Source organism: Ursus americanus, chromosome 19 (genome assembly GCF_024610735.1).
Source record: "Ursus americanus isolate L20-20 chromosome 19, mUrsAme1.1.p, whole genome shotgun sequence".
In the NCBI taxonomy this organism is placed as follows: domain Eukaryota; kingdom Metazoa; phylum Chordata; class Mammalia; order Carnivora; family Ursidae; genus Ursus; species Ursus americanus.
The window spans coordinates 30,996,420-31,011,252 of record NC_142145.1 but is presented as its reverse complement, the minus strand read 5'-3'; the positions used below and the strand labels follow the sequence as shown (position 1 = coordinate 31,011,252).

General features: G+C 34.7%; 1 protein-coding gene across 2 annotated transcripts in view; it reads right to left on the bottom strand.

The window, feature by feature from the left end:
- LOC148108484 (uncharacterized) overlaps positions 1-14,833 on the bottom strand; it is an 895,742-nt gene that overhangs the window by 762,094 nt on the left and 118,815 nt on the right. The window lies entirely within an intron of this gene.

Sequence of the window (14,833 nt, the reverse complement as noted above, 5' to 3'; positions counted from 1 at the left end):
TACTCTTGAATATCTACATAAAGTGAAAATGCTAGTGGCAGGCAGAAAAATTATGACATCTAAAATTCATTTTCTATCTTGTTGTCATATTTATTGCCATTTTCAATGAATGTAATTATTTTTAAATAGCTTACACCATTTCCATATGCATCATCACTGAATTGCAGAAAAAACAGCTAGCATCATTCAAGGATAGACCTGGGTATAAATTACATAGGAAAAATATGTCATTGGCCATCTCTCAATCTTCCCTTTCAATGCCCCTTAATCCTTCCAAAAATAGCCTTTTCTTCATACCTAGCACCTGTTTGGTATTTATTGGCTGCTTGAAAACCAGTTCAGTACTTAGTAATGCCATTCACCTGAACATGATCTCCACCATGGGGCGACTGAGGTGAGGTTCCGTAGGGGTTGTGAGTTAACCTCAAGTCAAAACAGAACCATCTGCTCCACTGTCCTGCCAAACCAGAAACTGGGACATTCAGAAGTTTTCCCTATTGAAAACTCTCATTATAAATATTTGTCTCCAGATTCAAACCTATATCAAGATGAGTATAAAGAGTTCTTAGTAGCTAGAAGGCAGCTGAAAATTCTAGGGATCCTATAAACCAGTTTAAATTTTTTTTTTGATTATAGAGATTACTACATCTATATCCCAGTGGTTTTAAACTTTAACAATTACCAAAACTGAGCTCTGAAAACATGAATAATATTCATATGATTGAAAGCAACCAAGGTTTATAGTAACTTTAAGGGCTATTAAGCAAGTTCCTATATGAATCCAGAGAGTGAATTGTATAAGCATTTAGAATGTGCTGATGATAAAGGGATTCATAAAAGTTGTTATGCTGATTTTATGTTGATGGATGTTTGAATATAAGGTGAGTTATTAACCAGAGGCAAGTGAAACTAATGTTTAAGTGTTATGATATATGTGTAATTGAAAGTGAATTTTCTTGGCAAAATGGGGAGCACAGTGAAAGAGAAAGAATGAGTGAGTTCAAATAAAGATAATAACAGAGATAAATCCATTTGCAATGCCAGTACAAGTAGCCAAGTTTCCCATAACGTCAAGAATGTTAACCCCTAAAAGAATCTAGTCCAAAAATATTTGAAGTGTTATATAGATTTGTAATATGTTAGGTGGATAGCACTCAATTCTGCTTCTTAATTAGTCTGTGCAGTCTTCCTTCTTCCTCCTTTTCACCATGCATCTTTTTCCATTCTTTGCAGCCTGTTGCCTCCTTGCTTGCCTCCTTTTCTTGCTGCATATTAGTAAAACTATTGAGTGGGTCATTAACCTTTTCTTTGAATGCTGTCCTAATTACTAAAAAAGCAGGGCTATGCATCTCTACTATGGCAATTTGTTTAGCGTTTGAACTCTAAAAGCTTAGTCCAATGGCTCCACAATATAACCTTGGACCTAATAATGGTTGAAAAGTAGACACAAAGATCTATGGACACATTTCTCATTCCCTTCGTCTGTTTCCTACCTTCCTGGTCCTGTTCCCTTTTCTGTAAACTTTCACTTCATCACAATACCAGAAAGAGTAGGGAAAAACTGCCCACCTGACAACAGATATCCAAAAAGACATTTCATTCAGACTTTCTCTTCTACACTGTTCATAGTGGTGCTGTCCACACTCATCATACACATGTTCTAAGTATTTTTTACATTATTATCCTATTCATCTCATCTGTGCAAGTAGTTGTACATAATTTTGCTCCTTTACTCCCACCCTTGCTTTTATGGGTAGAAAAATAAATCTTAAAGCTGCAAAGGATATTTTTCTCCTTCTTTCATATTTCATGCTCAAGTAATCTAGTATGAAGAAAAGAAGAGTAAGGGAATTACTTTTTAACATTTTGAGCAAGGCTTGATAAAATAAATGTGGTGATCAATGAACTCACAAAAACTCTGAGGTGGTGTTGTTATTATTGGTTGGTTAGTTGGTTAAAGCCAAATAGGCCTATACTAAGATGGAAGAAAAAGAAAACCTTAAAGGCACTTACTAACACATTGAAGAAGACAAGGTAACTTCAAAACATGTTAGAAGAAAGCAGAATCATATGGATCTCTCTCACAAGGGTATATTTACTCACATTTTACACTGTGGGAAAAATCCTTTCCAGTATATGGAAAGCCTTTCAGCATTTAATCAGTTTAAACCTTCCAAATTAAAAACAACATGTGGAATCTAAAAAACAAAACAAATGAATAAACAAACAAAAACCAAAATCAGACCTGTAAATACAGAGAACAAACTGATGGTTGCCAGAAGGAAGGAAGGTAGGAAGATGTGGAAAATAGGTGAAGGGCACAGCATAGGGAATGTAGTCAGTGATAGTATAATGGCACTGTAGTTTGACAGATGGTAGCTACTTATGGAGAGCACAATGTAACATATAGAGATACTGAATCACTATGTTGTATATCTGAAACTAATATAACATTGCGTGTCAACTATACTTAAATTAAAAAAATTAAAATAACGAAATGAAAACAACAGCAACAACAACAAAGGGGGAGAAGGCAGTTGAAAACTATACCATAGAAACACTGACCAAATTTTTAAAAATCTTGAGGAAAAAGCTCATCTTCCCTAAAAACATGATTAACAAATGCCAAACAGAATATGTCCTACAATAAACACATTTATACCACTTTACTTTCACCTCACACCACTCTATCCCCTGCCCAAACTAATAGAAACAAATGGAAAAAAAAAAAGTGAATCCTGGGAATTAGAGGAGCTGTTTTGTTGTTTTATTATATTAAAATTCTATAATATATTATTAAACAGATAATGAATGAGTCAGTTTGGATTTGTCATACAAAACTATCACTACAAACATTTTACGAGGTACTTTCTTAGAACAAGTGAATTCCATAGATATGGATTATGTTTTTGTTGGTTTGGTTTTGGGTTTTTTGGTAACTTCTCTCAAGGTTTCACATAACATTCTTATCATTAAATGATAAAATATGAGTTAAATGATAGTGCAGATATGTGGATTCATAATTAGTGGAAACCTCTATGATCCAGCATAAGAAACTAAGTGATGAATTTGAATTCTATCGTGCACAATTTTACATATTCACACTATTCTAATCTAAGTATCTTACTAGGGTTTTGGAAGTGTTGTAAGACTATCAATACCTTCCATTTTTGAAGGACTGAAAAGGGACTATTTTGGGCTTTTATTAATCCTGGATGAGTACTTAAAATGCCATTGGTATGTGCAAGGGGTTTGGGAGCAAACACTCTAATATTTTGTTGAGGTTGAATGGCAGCATGGTGTGGGACAGGCAGCTGTTTCAGCATCAGAAGAATCAAGTGATGCTCTAGCTTCACCATTTAATATTTGCAAGGCTCTGGAGAAGTCCTTCTATGAATCTCAGTTTCCTTATCTAAAGTCTCCAGTTAGCTTTCCTTTTCTACCTATCAGCCAGAGTTGTTCTGAGGATAAATTTAAAAAAAAAAAAAAGTTTTTGTTTTGCTTTGCTTTATTTTTTTTTTATTGAAAAACAGAAAGTAAGGCATTACTACCATCAATGCACATATACTTTGCTTTATAATATCTTAGATTCATTCATATATTTTTCCATCTCTTAAAAATTCAGAACATAACTTCAGGCTACAGTGGCTCAGAAATTGTTTATTTTCAGGAACTGGAAAAGGCATACACTTAGAAGTCATCAAAAAATAGAGATGGGATGGGATAGAAAGAAAGTAGCTGAGATCTTCTGGTACCTGGAGAAAAACTGTGCCTTGTATTTGTACTATATGCATGTGGTAAAACAGAACTGCAAAGAGGAACCCCTGTTTCATGCTTAAGGTATCAGTTTGAGTTGATAAGAGAGATAAAAGCTTGCTCCAAATTGACAAACTTTCAAAACCTCATCCTGAGTCTCTTTAATCAACCCAACAACCTCTTGTCCTTAAATAGCTTTACATCTAGAGTTTAATAGTCACTTGGAGCAAAATTATCTGGTCAAGAACAGAAGCTATGAAGACTTTGTCTCAACCAGAATAAATAAGGCCTAATGTATACTTTGCAAAAACAACTAACAGTAAAGGTAAAAGGGGATCAATAATCCACAACCTTTTGCTCTAAATGACTTTAAGTAGTGACTTTAGAAGGTTTTACTTCTAAATTGAATTGATATTTGTAAAGTAGGTTTCATGAGGAGCCCCAGACTTAAGAATACCTACTGAAAGCTATGTTAACTCTTTAAACTAACCTGGTTAAGAACTATTTGCCGGTGAAAGAGCTGTGACATAACGAGTGGAGGACTAATAGTGTTGGGGAAAGTATACTGTATTTTTCAACCGACACTGTAAAAAGATTCTGGCTGCCCTGGTACATTTCAGTGAGAAAGTCCTCTCATTTTCCTATATTTCTGGATCCATTGTTAATCATTTTTATTCTACCCAGGGCAGAATGACCTTAAATAGACTAGGGGAAAAAAAGTACCATATTTTTACTAGCAAAACAGAGAGTAAAACACCCTTTAATTAAGGGAACAGACTGTGCTAGTAATAAATTTAGCTCAGACTAACTGTTGTTCTCCCTGAGAATCACCAGGCTGTCTGTAAGCTTGTATGGTCATATTTGTGGGCTTAAGGGTCATGCCAAAGCTGGTATCCATCAGAGAACTTATTCGAAGATCTCTTCAACGTGAGACTAAAGCAGTGGTAAATTTAAAGTCAACTGCTGTTGTTGTAGTTCCAACAAACTCCAATGTTTATCATAATGGCATTGTTTAAAAATAGAATATAGCCAGTCATGGCTTGAAGTAAGTGAGTAGTTGACAGTAGAATTAAATTCTTTTCACTGCAGGTGTTTTATTGCTATTATCTTTATCAGCCTCATCACCATCATTACCATCATAATCATCAAGCTTTTACTATGTACTGATCTAGTGGAGATAAAAAGAACAGTAAGTAACATCCTCTGCCTCTGAAGAGTCTATAATTCATTTTGATGAGATAGCACATATGCATAGAAGATCCAGTAATAATTCTATATAGAATGGTATCAAACAAAATATATAGTTTACAGAAGAAATATCACTGGGAACTGAACTAGCAATGGTCAAGCCTACATTCATCATTTATGCATCCATTCAACAATATTTATTGACTATTTTATCAGTTAGAAATAAATTTGGCTGAAATTAATGGAAAACACATGATTGGTTAAAATAAATAGGATTTTTGTTATTCTCCCATAATAAGAACCAATCATAGGTCTAAGTATGCCATCAAGAACTCAGATTCTATCAGTCACTGCATTTTTTGTGGTTTGGCTTCAGTCCCATGACTGCTTCCTCTTGCTCACTAGATACTGCTATATGTCAAGATGGAACATCTGCAATCAAGGCAGGGTGAAATAGTAGGGGGCAATGAATAGTAGATCTTCAAAAGTGAGGAGAAGAGAATGAAGTAGAAAAGGAACAAACACAGATGGAAAAGAGATGAAAAAGGAAGATAAGGAACTCAGAACAGGAGTTAAATGAGAATTATTTCAGCCAGCTGAGGAGTATAAGCAAAAGATTAGATGGAGAATAATAATGATGTGTTTTAGATAAGTTAGAAGGAATGTCTACTGCACAACAGGAGTGTCTATTATAGGATATCAACTTAACTAAAATTATTTATATATTCCTCTTTGTAAAAGCGGCACATCTGTGCTCTCCAGTTGAAGACTGCTAGGTAAAGATGAAAATAAAATGAATGGGCCAACCATGAGAATAACCCAAGGAGTTTTTAGAATTTGATTTAAGGATAGAGTCAGGGGTGGCAGGCAGGCAGGTAGCGGTTAGAAATACATAGGTTTCAAAACAAAAACAAAAACCCAACAAACCACATAGATTTCAAGATTCAAAGTAAATAACGGGATGAGAATCTTTTGTTATTGATAAGAAATACTAAAATGCCAGGAGTCAAGCCAAAGCATATCGATGAGGGGTGATCAGGAATCTGATTAGTTTGCCACAAAAAAAAGTTTAAGAGTAAGTCATTTTTACCTAATAAAAAGCAAAAATTATACGTATATAATATATATATGTATAATATATATATATAAAATTTTAAACCCATGATCTGTAGGTGAAGATAAGAGCAGCATATTGACCTGACTAGAACTGTCTCAGTAAGTACAATATGACACAGATTCTATTATAAACCTATAGCAAAACTATTCTCTAGGTTTGTTTATTTAATTTGGAGTCAGACAATATACGTTTGATCTATATTCACTTTCAAATGGGCCTAATTATTCTCCACCCTATACCTTATTTTATTTTGGACAAATATTTCTGGCTCACTTTATACATTACATTTGTAGAATCTACTAGAAATCTTGTGACATAGGGATATATATTAAGGGTTATATGAAATCTGTTCTATCCAACCATATCTAATAATTCACTAGGGCCTAGTATTGCTTTTTTCTGTTCTATAGAGATGCAGTGACTTTTCATGCAGTCATTTCCTGCAATCTGTTAGAAATTGAGGGTAATATGAAAATGTATTAATTTTGTCCAATGGCTAAGATGTTTTCCTTAGTCATCCCAGTCCCTTTCTACCTCCAAAAGACACACACACACACACACACACACACACACACACACACACACACAAATCTTACCGCTACTCTTACAGTGTAAAGCAGGCAATTTTTCATTATGCGCTCAAAGTTTTAGACTACTTACTTGTCAAAGTCCACTGCAAGTCATCTTCTGAACTTCAGAAGAAAAACACTTCATTGCCTCTATAAAAGGACTTGTCCATACCTTATCAGAATATCCTCTGCGGTGGTTTGCCTGCTTCTGAGATTCAAACCTGTCACTAAACACCATTTTATACTGACATATCCAATGGAGGTTATAATTTTTCTTTTCTCACATACAAAAGATCTCCAAGATAGAAAAAATAATCACACAATTTTCTTCTTTATTCTAGAACTCTGTCAGTTTTAGTTTCATATTTATATTTCTGTTAGTTACAGTAGCCTAAGTTTATTTTGTTACAGTAGAGTTCCAGACACTCCTCTAGTGGAAAAAAAAGTTTTAATAGAAGCCATGGGACAGTCAAGTGTGTTTATTTTCTCTTACCTTTGATTACCTACATATGGGTGACATACATTAACTCACTTACTGAAAATTATCTCCCCTTCACCTGGCAATATAAACTGGGAAAAAAATTTTATAAGAGAATAAAGAATTAGGTGAAAGTTAAAATCATCCTCCATTCCAGTTCTAAAAAACTGGGGATTAGGAACAGTCCATTCAACCTAACACATTTACCGAAGACCAACACCAAGTCTGGAATTTCTAATAAATCTAATTCAGATTACAGAGGAAGAACCTTCTAGGATTTATAAGCCTATCTGTATACTATGAGAGATTCATAATCAGATCTGATCTTCTCTGTTATTGTTATCTGAGATTTTGTTATTGTTTTAGGAAGGGAGGAAAGTATTTGTTTTTTACTTCAAAACAGAAGACCTGAGATCTGGAGCCCCTTTTTCCATTACCATATGGAACAATGGGAAACTTATTTAAGGTTATGTATGCGTTTGATGATAATTAAGAGGCAGGATGATTGTAACCGAGCAAACAGATGTCCTTTCACATCCTGTGTTACATGAAGGTGTAATACTTCCCCCTGAGTGCAAGATAGTGGGGGAGTTCTTCCCTAAGGCAAGAAAGAAAGATGGGTGCCATCAAATAGTCTGTCAATTTGTATTGACCAGCTACTATATGATTAACTGTGTTCCATAGTTCAAGATATACAAGACATAGCTGGGGGGCAGGGATGGGGGTAGATATATGAAGTAATCAGAGGGAAAAAATGGACAATGCAAAATGAAGTATCACAGTGCCTGGGCATAATTAAATCATATAATCAGTGGAATGAGCACAACCATCATTCTAGCAGTGATCTTTGGAAATTCTATCATAAATTTAACTTCCAGTCCTGTCCAATTTAGTCCTCCTATTCAAAAGCCACTAAACCCAACTTCAATCAAAGGGGGCTGAGGGTAAATACATGAACAATCAGTCTGAGCTGAGTTTCATAAAGGAATGAATGTCCTCGTGGTTGTTTAATTTGAAGCATGTGCCAACTATAGATCGTATGTTCCCCTACTATGTATTTTTAATATTATTTATTACTAATAAAATGATCATGTTTTGGAGATAGCTGCTCTGGGATTGGCACTGCATTCGGTGTTTTTTATATGTGTTATTTCACTTATTTTTTATTTCTACAAGGTATTTTATCTATGATAGTAAAAAAATAGCATCAGGATGATAAAGTAACATGTTCAAGTTCATACAGTAAATAAGTGAAGAGAAAGATTCTGAACCCAGACCTGTTTGACCCTAAATCATGTGTAAAAGATAAAATTCTGTACCATTCTAAAACAATTAAAAGCGGTTCTAATTTTGTAATTGTACTTATGGTAACACAAGTTTATATATAACAGTGATATTAGAATATTGGTTCTCATCATTTTATTAGTAGTTAAAGCCTGAAGTCTGAAAATAAAATTTTATCTTCTAATAGAATTTTCTGATCTAAGGGGTTCATCCAGACAATAACTGCCCATAAATTTAGGTTAAGATAAAGAGAGTGTAGGGGCGCCTGAGTGGCACAGTGGTTAAGTGTCTGCCTTCGGCTCAGGGCGTGGTCCCGGCCTTCTGGGATCGAGCCCCACATCAGGCTCCTCCGCTATGAGCCTGCTTCTCCTCTCCCATTCCCCCTGTTTGTGTTCCCTCTCTCGCTGGCTGTCTCTATCTCTGTCGAATAAATAAACAAAATCTTAAAAAAAAAAAAAAAAAGATAAAGAGAGTGTAAGATATTACAATATTTTCCAAACCCAGGCATTATCCTCTCACCTATCTGTCTGTCTATCCATCCATCCATCCATTTATTTCAACATTCAATTTTATTTCTCATTATGATCCCATGTCTTAAATTCTGTGCATAAAGTAACTCCTAGATTTTTTTTCTTAGAAGAATTTTGATCCTTAAAAAAAAAAAAAAAAATTGCCCCCGAAGCCAAAATGCCATGCAAGTAGCATATTTCTCTAAAGAAACTGGCAATACAGCTTCACAGAGTTTAGGGAATTAACATTTCAGAGTTGTGTCATCTCCCTGGGGCCAATTACACTGATAAATACCTGAGGTTAAGATCCACACTCTGCTTCTTGCCATCCCTTCTCATGCAAACCTAACATTAGTCCAAATAAAAATAAGTAAGATTTAAGGGATCTGCTCTATTGTCATGTCAATTTCCAGTTAAAATTTTTAGCCAAAATTTTTTCATGAGTGAGAATCTGCCCAATAAAGTTGTGTAAATATTTTCTTCATTTTTCTTTCTTTCACTCAATCCCCTTTCTCTCACTAAAAAGACTTCATCTTTCTGTTACCCTATCACACACTGCAATGCTTTTAAATGGCAAGCAGAGATAACTGCCATTATAAAATATGTTCTCACTAATGATTATGACAATAGCTCATGGACTACCTAAGATGACAGCACAGGTTTTCTGAAACCATAAATCATATAAGTTGTTCAGAATAATTTTGATGCTCTACTATTCATTGCCCTTCTATCCAGAGTCAATTGAAACAAACAAAATCTACCTACAATAGAAATAATTAGGTAAAATTAAAAATTCCTCAAAATATGGTGACTAATAGAAATATGTCATCCTTTCAATCAGCCCAACAAAAACTGCCTCAGTGAGTCTTTTTTTTTTTTTTAATTTGAAACAGATCCCTTTTCTTCGTCTATAAAGCCATGAATGCAGATTTGTGTATCTTATGGTTGCCATGAATTTGGAAGCTGTCACTGCATCCGGGAGGGCCAACTGTGACTTTGCAAAGCCGTATTTAAAATGTAACCAAAGCCAAGAATTCCTCTAGAATTAGTGAGGTATATTTTAGGTTCTGAGAGATAAGTATGCTCAGGGCTTAAATAAGCAACCAAACTTTTCGGGATCCCAGTAGAAAAATTACCTTTATTTATTTGTGTAGAAAAGGACAAGACAGAGAGAAGAGAGAAATGGGGAAGCTTGTTACTTATTTCACTATGCTGGGAGGGCTCTCAAGAAAAAAAAAAAATCAATGTTAAAGATTAACCATGATTGTAAATAAAAATTATATTTTTCATCTCTCTGAATAGATTATATTAGGACAATGTTTTTGTTCAATCTCCAGCCTTTTCTTCTGTTTCATGTTATCAAAGAACTTGTTTCTCTTGGGAAGTCACTCTTTAGGCTATTTTCTGCCTGAAACAAGTCAAATAGGAACAGGCACTTCCCAGAGTAATTGAGAAAGGAGATAACAGAAACATTTTCTATTTACCTCAAACTTCACTCTGGGGCTCTGAGTATACACATGAAATAATTGTTATTCAATGGATTCCAAGGAGTATGTTGGGGTTAATTGGAGTGCCATAGGAAAGACTGCATTTAAGACCAGGCCCCAATTTATCCAACGTTAATGCGCATCCCTGCAGATCACCTAAGTTGGCTTCCACAATTTTCTTATCCTATAGTTTCATTTTTATCATTTTATACAAAGCCCTGATCGTGAAATATCCTATCATACCTCTATCTCCATTTTGATGCATTATTTAAGTCTTTGATCAGCTCCCATTTTTTTCAATGCATAAAGGATAGATGCTTTTTCTTCTAAAAAGGTGGTTGGTTTGCCAAAATAATTTATTGAGTAAAATTAGACATACACTTCACAACTTACACCACCGTTAAATAAAACAGGTTAAGTATCCAAATATAAAATGTAAGCCAAAAGAAAGCTAGCAAGAAATGTATATAGCTATGTATTCAATCTTAGGATGAAGAATACTTTATTTAAGCAATGACACAAAAATAGATACTATAAAGGCAATATTGTATAGTACTTACAAATATATTCTCAGATGTCAAACCATTCTGTCTCTATTATTGACAAAGTATACAACTTCAGGCAGACTATTAACCCCTCTGTACTTTGATTTGCCTCTTGTAAACTGGGGATAATAATAATAGTAGGACTCTCACCATGGAGTTGTTAAGAAAACTAAAGGAGACGATGAATGTAAAGTATATAGCATAATGCTTGGCTAATAAAAAGCACTCAGTAAATATTATTACCATTGTGTTTATAAAGAAAAAATATTGAATAAACTTGACTATATGGCCACATAGAGGAAATTAACATGAAAGTGATGCATAAATACACATGGCTGCCAGTGAATTAATGTTCTTAAATATAGAAAACTCTTAATAATCAATTAAAAATTTTGAACATCCAATTAAAATGATTAAAAAATAGAAAAGACACAAAAGAAGGAACATAAACTTTCAATATTCTTTAAAGATTATTAACTGGAAATCAAAAAATGTAAATTAAATTATGAGAACAAATCATTTTCACCAATTGGCAAATATTTATATTTTTAAGTTATAAAAATAATTTTGGCAAGTGGGCAAACTGTACTTTTAAATGCTATGGATAACATATAAATTGATACATCTTTCCTGATGCACAATGATATGTTTTCTTATTTGCACATTTCCTTTTATTAATAGTTTAAATGTTTCTTTAAAAATTTAATGTATTTTATTTTTTATTTATTTATTTTTAAGATTTTATTTATTCGTCAGAGAGAGAGAGCACAAGCAGGCCAAACGGTAGGCAGAGGGAAAAGCAGGCTCCCTGCTAAGCAGGGGAGCTGATGTGGGACTCAATCCCAGGACCCGAGGATCATGACATGAGCCAAAGGTAGACGGTTAACCCACTGAGCCACCCAGGCATCCAAAATGTAATGTATTTTAGAAATTGAAATTATCTCTCTATATATCTATGTGAAATATGTATGTATGCAATATCTATACATATATAGTATTTCTCAATATAATTTGTATATTATTTGAAAGAACTTATTTTTAAGATGGAACATGATTCTAAACCACCAACTCTTATTTGTGGGAAGCCAGTCAAAGAAGGAGTAAGGAAGGCAAAAAAAGTGAAACAAAGGACAGGAAAACTATTCTCAATGATTATTTTATCAATTTTTATTAAATATGGATTTATTTATTTATTGGTTTATTATTGTTGCTTTTAAAAGTTTGATATATCCTTAAGCAAGATGCCCTGGGAGAGAAGAGGTGATTATGCCTCAGAAAGAACATTAAGAGGGAACACTTAAAGAAATTGAGAAAAAGAAAGGAAGAATTTGGAATGGGAGCAATATGGCAAAAATGGAGGATCCCCAGAGAAAATGACAAAGGAAGAAATCTGGGGTGGTGGAAGGGGTTTAGACTTTAGAAACAGGATTTTATAATGTTCTGCTACATATTCAGGAATTTCGTTCCCTTTCTCTGAGTGCAAACTTTGAGAAGTATTTGGCTGAATATAACTAAATATCTTGTGTAAGTTATGGTTTTGGTTAATCTTAGAAAAGGGGAGAAGCAAAGAGAATAAATACACTGCCAAGATAAGTGGTGACTTAACTGAGAAGAGATCATCAAAACAGAGAAGGGAATGAAAGGCCGTAGAAATAAAATCTCCAGGGAGTTTATAAAATCATTGGCATTTCCATAGTTCACAGGCTAGGACTGAAAGATCTTTGAACACTCAGATAGGTATTACCTAAATTACTCGGGCAGGGTCCAGACATCTTAAGAAGGCTAACAGTGTTGCCAAGCATGCAAACAACTAATCAATTAACAAAAAACTGCTAACTTTCAAGCAAGGCAGAATATAATAAGTGCTATGTACTTATAGTGTGATGGGGGAGGGGCAAATACTTACAAGAACACCCCCCATTTTCTAGGTCAATTCTGAAAGTAGAGAGAAATTCTGAGAGAAAAGAAAGCAGATCCAGGAGCTGATCCAGCTTGAAGATGCTGTCAGCTAGATGGATAGGCTGACAACAGCATTTCAAGGACAGGCTTATGCCTGCAGGAACAACTTTGTAGGTCCAAAAAGATACGGTTTAAAATAGCATTGTTAGCTTTGGTCTGAAGAGTAATTAAAGACTTGAAAGGTAACCAAGGGAGTATATACAAAGCCCATCCCTGGGGCGCCTGGGTGGCTCTGTGGGTTAAGTGTCTGGCTTCAGCTCAGGTCATGATCCCAGGGTCCTGGGATCAAGCCCTGCATCGAGCCCTGCTTGAGCTGTTTCTCCCTCTCCCTCTGCCTGCTACTCTGCCTGCTTATGTGCTTGCTCTCTCTCTCTCTCTGTCAAATAAATAAATAAAACCTAAATAAATAAATAAATAAATAAATAGATAGATAACCTTTAAAAAAGAAAAAGCCTATCCCTGAGGATCCCCCAATATGGAGATGGTTAAGAAACTTTAAGGTTAAAACTTAAATTCCAACCAACAGAGAGTCTTCCAATACAGAGAGTCTTCAAATTCACAATATTAAAACACAGGTAGGTAACATGCATTGAAGTAATCACACTATTTATATTCTCTGAAATGTAAATACTATAGATTTCTCATCCTTGCCAGAGAGGAAAGTAGAGTTGGGGAGGATAGGAATGGCAGAATATGAGGGCACAGAGGCTTTAAGGGACCATGGAGATGGCTGGACCACCCTGTGTGGAGCTGATGTGATGAAGTAGAAAACTGGTGCCATTGGATTCAATCTCAATTCAATTCTGCTATAAGCCCTAGCTATTTATTTTGCCTTATTAATTCTCTAACATTAAAAAGGAATATTATACCCATCGCAGGGCAATGGTATAATGGTGAGAATTAAATGATATGCAAGGTGCCTGGTACAAACGAGTTGTTCAATTAATGGATGCTATTACATACTGTGAAAAGAAAGAGTGAGCATACAGAAAGACAAATTTTTGGGCCTTCCTTGTTGCTTCTGCAGGAGACAGAGTAACCTTTTGAGGTTACTTTCTGCTCTTTGATCCTCAGTTTTTCACAAAGGCAGTACAAAGGCAACCTATTCTTCCCTTTGCAAAGACAAGGAAATAAGTACTTTAAAACAGGACTTTTTTATAGCTTTCAAAACATAAAACAACAAAGGAAAATATCTTCATCATTTAAGACCTAAAGCTTTATCCACAAAAGTCAGATCAGTGTGCTGTTTCTCCCCATATTAATCTTGGAAGATTCAGACTTTTAAAAAAGATTAAAAAAAGAAAAAAAAAACATTAATATATCGTTTTGCTTTGGAGCAGTAATCATTTTGGCCTTTCCTGAGTTCTCCTTAGCTGCTCCCAGCATTGCTACCTGTTGGCTCTTTCTTGCCTTTTGTTGCAGTTCTTTCTTCTCCATGCCCTGGTGTTTGTCTGAGACCTCCTACACTCTTACTTAGCTTCTTTCTCTTCAATCTATGATTTCTTTTGGACTGCAGACATTCTATTTTTATTTTACCTTAAGTTCCCTTGGCTGATATCACTTGTTCAGCTGCTTAAAGGTACAGGAGCGAATCCACTACTTCAAGAACAGAAACTCTGTGTGTGTGTGTGTGTGTGTGTGTGTGTGTGTGTGTAAAATGTTGGAAATTGATGATGTTACATATTATGTACTATCCTTAGAATCAATGTGAGAACAAAATTTTGGAATGAAATGTTCCTTCAGGTATTTGGCAAAAAAAAAAAAAAAATTTTTTTTCTCAGGGTCTGTTGGACAAATATCATTAATGTTTCAATTGTAAAAATGTCCCTTCCATTTACAGTATTTTAAGTACCTGGCTTTCAAGACCTGTAATCTGTGTTAGTCTGTCATATGCAACCTCATTCTTTCCTTTATGAATTCCTTCTTTTCTAGTCAGGCCTG